Source organism: Nymphalis io, chromosome 4 (genome assembly GCF_905147045.1).
Source record: "Nymphalis io chromosome 4, ilAglIoxx1.1, whole genome shotgun sequence".
NCBI lineage: Eukaryota > Metazoa > Arthropoda > Insecta > Lepidoptera > Nymphalidae > Nymphalis > Nymphalis io.
This window is the reverse complement of record NC_065891.1, coordinates 7,930,529-7,942,500: the sequence shown is the minus strand read 5'-3', so window position 1 is coordinate 7,942,500 and position 11,972 is coordinate 7,930,529.

Below are 11,972 nucleotides of genomic sequence, written 5' to 3'. Positions count from 1 at the left end.
TGCGTGAAGAGAATTGGCTATGAAAAATAAATGGTATCTCTGTTTGCAGAAAGTTTAAAAATAGTGCTAGTGACACTTTTAAACTTGTAAAAGAAGTCATTCTTTAAAACTGATCTGAGGCTTTAAAATTCAATAATACTACGAGCAAAATATTTTTGATATTTACCAACACAAACGCACGGATTCCGTTTTATCAAATTATGTAAAAGTTTCTACAATTGCTAATAAAACATATGTCTACAATCATTTGATGTTTTGTTAGTATATATGATGAAAAAACGCCTAAAAATTTTGTTATTATTATAGTTAGTTCTATCCACGAAGACGTGTCTCACTATTACAGAATACATTGCACACATTGTAGTGATAAGAAAAAAAAGAATGGAGTGCATAGCTGCTTCGTCTATAATTGAGAAGGTTGTAAAAAACGTACATGTATGTTATGCGGTAACAGATATTGATGATTAACCGACATACTTGACATGGAACCAGAGAACCCATTTCACTTCGTTAATTCAACAGAAACGGCGGCGCCAAGTCGTTTAAGTAATCATGATTGATTGAAGTAGACAGATGAGTTAACATCATTTTGAATGCATGTACCCGGTGTATTTTGTCGTTCCAAGTCCAAACAAGCGGAAATCAATGATTTGATGACAAAACGTCTTACTCGTGATTTGTAAGTGTGTGCGTGTTAAATATTTTTTAAATTTTCTCTCATAGCTTGGTTTTGATATTTTGTTATTTTTCTTTTGCTGTTAAATACTACATATGCATTTAGAATGTTATATTCTATATACAGAAAAAAATATACAAAGATAAAAAGTTCAGTGCTAATAAAACACACACGTATAAAAACGTCTTTATAAATAAAGTAAATTTAAATTTTAGTAGCAAAAAAATATTTCTTCATTCGAATATTTTTTATCGTTTTATTGGCACGTAAATATGTAAAATATATTAAAATAAGTGACTATATATACTTGGTCATAGAATTGATATGAGTTTGTCGATCTGTAATACCTTCGATTATAGACCAGCAAGACGATTTGAATATTCAATTTTTGTTTGATATTATTGTTTCGAATATTTTCTTCGATTGATATAAATAGAATTTTTAACATATTTTTTTTTAAATCGAATATCTAATTAATGGCAAGTACTTATGTATTAAGCAATAAGTACAAATTCTCAACTACTACTACATACACATTACTAATATAAAAAGTAAATTAGAAAATCCTATATATAGAATAAAGAAAATTTCTCAAAGTCACAATCGACTCCTACGCCAACGCCTTTGTTTATATTCGTTTAATTGCTCTAGCGTGATTAAAGGACATCCGTCCGAGCAAACCTATCATAATATTAGTAAGAGATTAGAAAATAGAGTATTATTTTAAGATACTATTTCGTCATTAATAAAAATAATCTACGTTTATTTAGAACACCTGAATTCTACGACTTATAAAATAACAATATGGCAAGTGATTTCTGCAACGTTGATCGAGGTGATAGCTTATGTGCCGATCCTGCTCGGCGGAGACGACGTCAGCGTCGTCTCGGCCCTACCACAGCCGACGTCCAGGGCTTAAAAGATAGGGCGTAACCCTTGGGCCGTGGATGCGTGAGGTGGAGGTCTAGCGTGTCCTATTTCAGACGGCCCTGAGGAAGAGAGCAGCCGGGATGGCCTCGCGATGCCCTATGCACTAGCGAAGAGTGCGGGGGGGCGAGATTACCTTCGCCCCCTGAGGTCAGCTACGCCGAGCCACGAGCGTAGCACAGCAGGTAAGTCGGTATATCTACGCATTCAGAAAGATCTTATTCGAGTATCAAAAACTTCCCTCGCGAAAAGAGAAGTGGTTCGCTCTTAGGGGTGCAAGTCAGTCGGCCCCTCGTATAGCACCCTGGGAAGGTAAGATATTATTGAGATTCTTGTCCGATCTTCTGTAGAATGTAGAATCTAAATTCAAAACCAAAAATATAAGCAAGACGATTAAAAAGTGTCTGTATGTTATATGAATAAAGTATATTTTTATTTGGGTTTTATGAACGTTAAGTTCATAAAGTACTCGGCAGCAGCATTAAATAATGTAAAGACAATTACTTGTAAGTGTTACTGGCAGTACAATATTAAAGCTCGTAAAAAGCGCTCCGTCGTGGGCAGGTGTAACATCTTTATCACTGCTGGAGACAATATTGAGCTCGGTGCAGTAAATAACACCACATCTTTCACCTCCTACAAGGATGTTGCTATGAGTCAAATTAAATTTGTATCAAAATTTATAACTTGCTTAAGCTTGAGCTTGGCATTCACTAACAAACGATATTTTAAATATATATTATAAACCGTTTTATGTTTATTTACACATTAAGCTTATATCTATGCTGTGTATATAATATACTGGCGAGATCGGATTTGTAATGTGCGGTTTTGAGGTTTTGTCGCCTTGTTAATTTAACGCATATTTATCTGTAACTAACTAATCAGAAAATTTATTTAGTAATAAAATATTGCAAAACTGTGTTTGAATTTATGTAAAATATTGTTATATTTTTTTTTATATCATAGTCATGTCAACATAGTCTTAGAGAAAACCGTCATAGTCCCGCAAACCTATGCATTAGGTGACTAATTTGTATTAGAAAATTTTATTCAATATAAATATCTTTTTATTATTATTTGTTTTAAGCATTTAAAAATAAATATGCATAATTCAGAAATTCAGTGAACAATTTTTAACAAAAGTAGTATATTTGGTTAAATGTTGAGCGCTTTAAGCAAGTTATGCGTAATGTGCAAAATACCGAATAAAACACGAATATTTGGCTCATGTGTAAATATCGTATTTGTTAAATATCACTATGTTTCTTTTGAATATTGAAAAGCAGTCGCGCATTGTAGGTGCAGTTAGATAGAGAAAATATTTGCTATATATAAATAAATTTAATGCTGATTATTGTGCTAATTCTATAAACGATTAATTCATAACTGAGTATAGAGATGAAAGAATATAGTGACCTATTAAATATTAAATTACTAGAGCTTCGCAGTCAGTTTGAAGTTTCACACGAATGGCTAGACTTGCCCAGGGGTCAAACTTACTGCACAGGGTTGTCGATAGGCGCTGTTAGCTTAAAAACTGGATTACTATTTCAATACAACAGCAAAGTATTAACCAATTTAAAGTTAGTAAAGATATTTGCTTAAAAAAGGAAATTGAAAAAGGTAAGGTAGTACATTATTAAAAAATAATTATAGTAGTGTTATGTTACTAAAGGAAAAATACAAATAAAAAACTGAGCTTAAATGAACAAGATTAATTTATCATTTGACCTATAGTATAATTAAGATAATTATAATACGATCAAACGACGTTAGCAGATGCCTAATAGGTTCTCCTACAATATGCTTGCGCCCTTGCCCGAGTTTCCAGAACATCGACAGCGAATAAACTCGTTATGAACTCATTGACGGCTGAGTGAGTTACTCTTACGGTCCGCCAACCACTTTCAAACTTCGTCCCTATCACGGAAAATACTACACATAAATAAACATGAACTAATATAGAAAATATTATATTAAGTTTTATTTTATCGTAAAAAACTTTGTCTATGACGTATCACGAAATAAGTAATTATTTGCCTCATTGCTCAAGGTTGGCTTATAAGGTTGCGGCTTATGCGATTTTGAATCCCAGCTTAGAAAAAAATAGTCATTTTTTTCTAAATGAAAGTTAAATTCTATATTCAATGTAGAATCAATGAACTTCTTTATTGATCGTCAAAAAGATCGATAGCTACCAGTACCTGCAGAGACATGTATTACATACCAGTAATTCTCAAATAGCGTTAAATAAATGTTAGCGTTTGTTAGTTTGGATAAAATGTTGTTGTAATTCTTAAGTTATTAAATTATAAGTAACTAAAGTTGTAGGTTGAAATTTAGAGGAAGCGAATTATGCATTGCACTCGGCTTACATCGCCGGGGTAAATGACTTTAGCTGTGGGTTCGCTTCATATGTATCCAAGGATAAAAATCCACCAGGAAAATGTTATTTATGGTCCGATTTAAAGTCTTCCGTTTAACTGCACCGAGCACGAATATTAATGAAGTTATTTTCTGCAACGAGAAATAATTGACATAATTACGACACTGTTGTAGCAAAATCCGCGACCTATTTATAAAATGTATCATTATTATAAAATTATTGACATTATTTTCAGATGAAACTTATTTATTACTCATGCATATTTAAATTTAAATAACTATTTTATCACCTGTCTTACTCATATTATTTAAAAGTATAGTAAAAATATATAAATAATCATGTTGTGAAATAAGACAAAATGCAAAAAACACTATATTCTAATTTACACCTTGCCACTTCTTCAGGGCGGTTCTGTTATCAGTCCTAGTCGTTAGTTATTCTATGTATTTACCTTATATATTTTTAAATTCTAATAATACTTTAAGATATTTAAAAAAGCCTTCGATAAGGTTTACGTAATTTAAAATAAAGTGTTCTACAATACTCTGTGACCATGGAACCGAATTAGCGATTGCGAAGCTGCAGATTGGATGTGGATAGCAGAACTAGCCGCAGGCAGCACCTCGTTCCCGTGTTTCTGAATGCTTTATTCATACTGCATCCATTGCCATAGATTCTGTAGCCATAGTATTTGTTATTGATATGTTCCAATTGGAACGTTTTGAATACAAGCTGAGGTGGCCCAGTGGTTTGAACGCATGAATCTTTACCAATGACGTGACGTGATTTCACGTGCTTAATTTGTGTTTATAATTCATCTTCTGCTTGGTGGAGAAGGAAAACATTGTGAAGAAATCTGCATGTGTCTAATTTAACTGAATTTTGCCACATCATTGTCGACCAACCCGCATTGTAGCAGGGTGGTGGAATTAGCCAAAACCTTCTCCTCGAAAGGAGGCTCTGGCCAAGCAGTGAGACTTTAACAGGCTGTTGCTTTTTTTGCTTTTAATACAATAGCATTGTCAGAGGAGTAAGAAACATCACATTCTCAGTTGTAAGCATATATCAAAAGATAATATGGTTGATATAGAAATTCAGTATTATTGACATTGTGGCTAACTTGACGTGTGACTGCGGTTTCTCGGGACATCGAGAAAATTACTTCTTCCCTGCTTCTCCTCAAGGGACAATTAAAAAGAAATATATGTCGTGATGATTCTGAAATAATTTTGTATAATATTGTACCAAAAATCGGTAAATGAAAAAAAAAACAGGTATAAAATAAAATATACATAAAAATAATAATTTAATAATAATTATCTTACAAAACTTTAAATGATATTAACTAGTATGACGTTTAAAGCTTAATAGTGGTAAGTTTATTATTAAATTTGTGTATATAGTATGTTATTAACTCTAAAATTGATAACAATCTCAATATTTTTACAAATAAACTTGTTGCAGACAGTTGCACATTTTTAACTTTTGGCTTTGGGTTGATACAATTACTGACACAATGGCGTAATGAGAGAAAATAAAATACCTAAAGCAGGCCATCGCAATCGGAACACCATTGTCCATAAATACGATACAATAGAAATTCCGAGTGAACAAAAAGCTTGTATGTGTTATGTATGTAAGAACACGTTAACTTTATCCAAGCTTAGTTGTTTTGAAATGGAAGCTTTTAATTGGGTTTGCATTAATCTTGTGTTTGTTAATTTAATACAACTTTATGATATTAATTTTAGATCAAACAATATTTATAAAAAATGCTTAGAATGAAACAGTATTAACGGTGTATTAATAACACAATTTGGTATCAAAAATGTTTTATTTTTTTTTAATTCTACGGTTATAACTTGTAATATTTGATTTCAATTTTATTCCGATAAAATTTCAAAGTTGTTGTCAACGGAGACAACTGGATGATTAGAAGAATTTACAGTACCCTGTTGTCTGGTGGACTCCCTCACTCTAATATTTCGGTTGAACGAAACGACTGGACAGAGATCAGACTCAACAGGCAGGCTCAACAACCTTTGAAAAACCTAATAATTTATTATTGTTTTGATCCTAGGTTTAAACCTAGGATCTCAAGGTCAGCCTAACCCTAATAAACTAGCTTTTAAACAAATGTAGCATTTAAACGTAGCAAAGTATAATTTGAATAACAAAATAACGTGTTGTAGGCGGATTAACCGTGTCTACGTTAAAGATACTGAAATGTAATTATGATGGAGCCGGAGAGCCGCGTTAGAGTTGTTTATTAATGAGTAGGGGAGATATATCCATCATATCGCATAAGCTATCAAACGCCCACCTTAAATAGTACCGAGACATAATGCGCTTGCTATTTATATGAATAGAAATTTAATGTGAATTGGTTTACTATAGAAAAGCATAAAATACCATAACATAAATTATACAATATATAACAAAATAATAAATAATCAAATATTATTTAATTATATTTTTGTTATCAACGTTTTTTTTTATTTATTTCAAATATTTGGCCATATTGGCAAATGAGGCAACTGGGATCATAAGTGGTGACTACCGCCTATAGACATGCCCTCACATCGGTATTGCCTTTCGGAACTACAATGCTATTATATTCCTTGTGCCCGTAGTTACACTATTTAGTGTTTATATGTATGTACACTAAACAAAAAAGCACTTCTTACGCGTAGTAGTATATTAGACATCATTTATATAACATCCACAAACTATCTGTATATCTACGATAGATATTTTATATATTATAGTTTTTTTAAAGTATAAAGATTAATTATTTTTGTTTCAAATTGAATGTGTCATTTCTTTATATTCAAACACATGCAGATAATAAAATACATATGGTGTTACACAGTAAATAATTCTAACGCGAGCTACAGCATTCGCACTTGCAATAAAAGCAACAATGCAATTTAGCAGAGTTGCATTCGGCCGATGGCTCCTCACTAAAAGTTGTTACATTCGTCCACTGCCAACGATTACTGACACATACAGACTGTATGAGAATAAAAATACCGGCAATCAGAGTAGCACGACCTATAACATTTACGATATTTTACAACAAAGGAGAGCGTAACGGTCCGTGAATAATGTTTCGTTTTATAACACAGGTATTTGTTTAGTTGAAACGTAACTCTGAATGCGTAATTAATGCGATTCGTCTGCAGGTCATTATTAAATGGCCGCAACTTTGATTTACAAAAATATTTAAATAAATTTTCACTTGACAAAATATGGTTTTTGTATTAAAGGGCGCGCACCTAGTACCTATTTTTCCTGGAATCATATTACTCGCATTTAAATGTAAGCAAAAAGCCGTATTTGTACTTATTTACTAGGCATAGAATAAAAAGAAATTCAAAGCTGTATAACGTATAAAATGCAGTGATGTCCGATTTGTGGAAATAGCGTATAAAAATTTCAAAGAGCCTATACGAGCGCACTGTCCGCGGCCGCGGCCGCATCACTCGCCGCTGCATAAAACATGCAAATTGGACCACTTCGCTGGTGTGCCTAAGTACACTCGCTTTTGCACTTTTATGTAAAATTGAGGCCTATTAGTCATGTAAATATTGTTAAACGAAGCGCATCCCTCGACTGTACTTAAATCCTGTTATGCAGTCCAGTTTTGAATTAAACTCCTATGATAAAGAGCTCACACAGCGTTTCGTATAATAATTATGCTCTCGTAAAATATCGTATAACTGTATGCATAACATTTAGTAATTGACCATCATTATGATATTTATGAATAGCCTATTTAAATTATCTCCTTTGCATTCATTAAAATACTTATCAAGGTAGTATTGTGTTTAATTATATTATTATATTTTATTACTATTATAAATAAAAAAGACTCTATTATGGAGTGACTTAGCAAACATATTCATGAATTTTCGATATAGCTTAACTATACATTTTATTAAACTTATAAGAAAATAAGTACCTAGTAAAATAGTTTAATAGTTTAATTATTGTATCAGTTTTAGTCGGAGCAAGCGATGCAGCAATTTGTAAGTGAGCTTTATTAGAACTCCAACAATAGAATCTAAACGAGGCTGGGTCTTCTGTCTTTCCTTGTCTAAATTTTGAATGGTAGGCCTTTGGCGTAATAATGATCTTTTGTATCTTTTAATGACTTTAATAGAGACCTATTAATGCAGCAATGAAAATGTACGCTTCATTTTACGTAAGTGAAAAAAATTGCCAGAATTTCATGCGCGAATATTTGCAATATTAATTTCCGTTTACTGCGAATGGATGGGAGAAGTTATTTTATGTTTAATGAAGTATGAACGACTTACATATATTAAAACATTCAATCTATAGTGTTATCATTTTATAAATAATTACATTACCAAATCCATTCCTCATAAATATGATAAAAATATTCCATTGTAATAGATACTTGAAAATTAAATTAATCTTAAATTTCAATTATTGTATAATTATCACAAATAAGAATTGAATGTAATCAATCAATAGGAAGTTTTAATTTTTTTTATACGAGTATCTAATAAAATTGATATAATTTAGCGTAAGCGTCAGAGGCAGATACGATTCTTGTCAGAGGTGTCTGGGGAGGTTACCGCGAGGTCTCACGTTCGCTTCATCAATTACCCTTGTCTCTCTGGTCTCTCTGCTCTGTCTTTTCACGAACTCCCGACGCGGGAATAATTGCTCTTATTTGTAGTATAAATATAGGAATAATTAAAGTATTTATTGCTTTTATGGTATTCTTTTAATGTTCATAAATTGAATGTCGTAATAAGCGACAATATGATTATACTCTTTATTTTAATTCCATAACATACTATATTAGATTTGTGGTAGTTACAGGGTAAGACAAAAATCGGCAAAATAAAAAAACCTGAAAAATGTACATTTTTTTATATCATGGACAATGTCTGGTTCCATTGATCACTGCGTCGTTGAAGCTTCATAAAATAGTCACAACCTAGTTTCCCTTTACAGCGACATTTTATTATCTTCAGTAATTCCGTAGTAGTGGCCCTATCTGTTGTATTATTCTAAAACAAACAATGCCATTTGAGTGTGAATACTTCGAGGCAATGAGGTTAGAGATGCAAAAGCAATTTTATCACAGGTCATTGTTCAGAGACATGCCCGTCCAATCATAATAAAGTTTGATAAAGCCTCGGTTCCGGTACTCCAGTTACTTATTTCATTCACACGGTAACCTTCTTAATATTTATGAACTTATTTCTAAATGTAATGCTTGCTAAGAAAACACAAAAAGCTAAAAAATCGTTGTTATCATTATGATTCCCTATTTTATTTTGTTTTAGAAATTAATTGTTACAATTAAAGAAATAACTTAAAATATATTTCGTATTTGATTAGTCACTGCATGTTTGTATATGTATTTGCTATATGACATAAAGTTCATCGAACATTGGAACAGCGAGTGGTGATCATTGTTGCATTGTTTATTGTTACATAATTATGGAGGGATTGCTGCTTAAACCGCTGTAGCAAAGAAATTGAATGAATTAAGCGCCCAGTACAACTTTATATTCTGTTTATATTGTACGCTTTACGACTCGTGCGTGTTATTTTGTTTTATGTAGGAATTGTTGTTCTCGACTAGTACTAAAACGGCTGCGAGACTGCAAAGCCGAAAGAAAGTTACGGTCGAAGTGAATGCAGGCTATGTAAAGATGTGTATTAAGAAAGGATGTATAAAGACTCCTACTTCACGCCCTTACGAGCAACGGCTGTAAGCGGACCCGCTTATACCAGGTCATTGAATTTTAAATTATAATTGAAATATTTTGTAAAATTATCGTAATAATAGATTTATGATTTAGTACTTATAAGTTCTAGTATTATGAATGTTATTGAACATTTTGTGAAATAGTTTATTCATTTTGATTTTACTCCTGAAGTTGTTTGAGAGTTTAATTTATGTAGGAGGTCGTTTCTTTGAAATAATAATAAACGTGTCAGACACAACGAACTCGCAAGTAATACCCACACTCTTTAAATGCGGTCGAAATTGAAATATTGAAAATGGTTTTAGTGAGAATAACTTCGTTTCATATTGAAAACTTAATAGTGACCTATTATTGATTCGACAATACTAACGTCTAAAATATTAAAAGTCAAGTGTTGGATGGGCCTGTGCCGAATCGACGAGAGTGCTACGACCTTTTTTCATTAATGGACACCGAAAGCCTTCACCGTCTCACTCGAAAAATCTTTTGGAAAATAAATGAATCCATACCGTATGTAAATCGCGTCGTCTAAAGTTTTTTATTGAAAAACTTGAAGAACTGATGAAAATGGACGGAGACGGGGAAGATCTCACCTTTCATCTTATAAAATGATACGAAGTTTCGAACGCGTATTCTATTTCATTAAACTTAGGTAATCATTTTTGTCATTTAATTTTAAATAAGTTTTCATTTTATTTTATTATTTATGTTTATAATATGTTATTTGAATGTTTTACATTAAAAAATAGCATTACAATGGAAAGCTTTTTTAAGAGATTTCTTCCAGCCCTTGACTGTGGTGCCTTATTATTGTTACTTTGAAAAGTATTTAAAGTATATTATAATCTTTTGTTTAATAAAAAATATAATTATATTAAAAATCATCTATATGATATAGAACTTTTTATATGAGTGAATACGTATGAAGAAGGTTATTTAATTAGTTTCCCGAGGTAAGGAAACGCTTAATACCTGATCAAAATACCTTTTAATTACATATAACTTGAGAAAAATGTACCAAAAATAAATAGAATGAATTGACAATCTCGGTTGGTTAATAAGCTTTTAAGGTTGGTTAAATAAAATCAGTTAGATGAGATCAAGATTTTTAGACATTCAAAGACCTTACAGATACAGTGTCATTTCGCCTTCTAATAACCAACCCCAAAGACCTCCACGCAAATAAAATCTTGTTTATTAAATAATGCAGAGAGGCGTCTTGTTATAATGACGTTATTTAAGATTAAGAGGAGTTAACCAGGATGACCGGCAAGTTTAGAGGGCCGAGGGTTCGCTCTTGGGAACTAAGAGCATGAGTAATTGATAATGCTTGCCCTACTATACGTAATCTCGGTCAACTAAGATCATAATAAAATTATGTTACGTAAAAAATAATATTGTCGACAACAAGGGTTATGACAAGGAAACACAGCTTTCAATTACAATTAGTGGAGTTCCTGACTCCTGAGCTAGGCATAAAGTTATGTAACAGAAGTCAGGACATTTAGTTTTGCCACTATGACAGTCTAACGTTGTTATTTTCTTTCATATAGTCACGCGACCACATATGCTTAAGAAAAAATCAAAATTCTAATTATTTAGTACTTAGAGTTAGATATTATGAAATACCGAAACATATTTGTTTGTAAATGTTAATAAGATCATATAATAGATTTGGCTTTAAAAATAGACTAAATCCTCAAATAAAACAGGCGTTTAGACGTTTAGGTATTTAGCCCTTAGTCCTAATTATCTTGTCTACAAAATAAATTAGCGTTTTAAACAAATAAATTAGGCGACGCTATGCCATCGATGACGTTGCAACGACTTGTTTAGAATTCCCTCTGTAATTTATTACGCACACATGTCAAATCGTGAGTCAGACATACTAGGCTACTTATTAATAAACATATTAAATGGAGAAAAAATAAACTGCTAACTTCCTTTTGCGTGCTTACAAACATAAAAGTTTTTAGTGTGTAACCTAACGAAAACATAAATTAGATAAATTTACTACACTTTATAGAGAATCCCCTTCGTTACAATATGTTCGTAAGAATAACGAGGGTCACTGAATAGTCAAATCTCCCCTACGTGAATTTCAAGAAACCGTATCGACAGAATTATCAAAACTTTTTAACTTTGTAACTTTTCCTTAAACGAATAGTAGAGCTAGCCACTGTTCTCATTCGTCGAAGATTTCTCAGTATGGGAGGATTTGGCA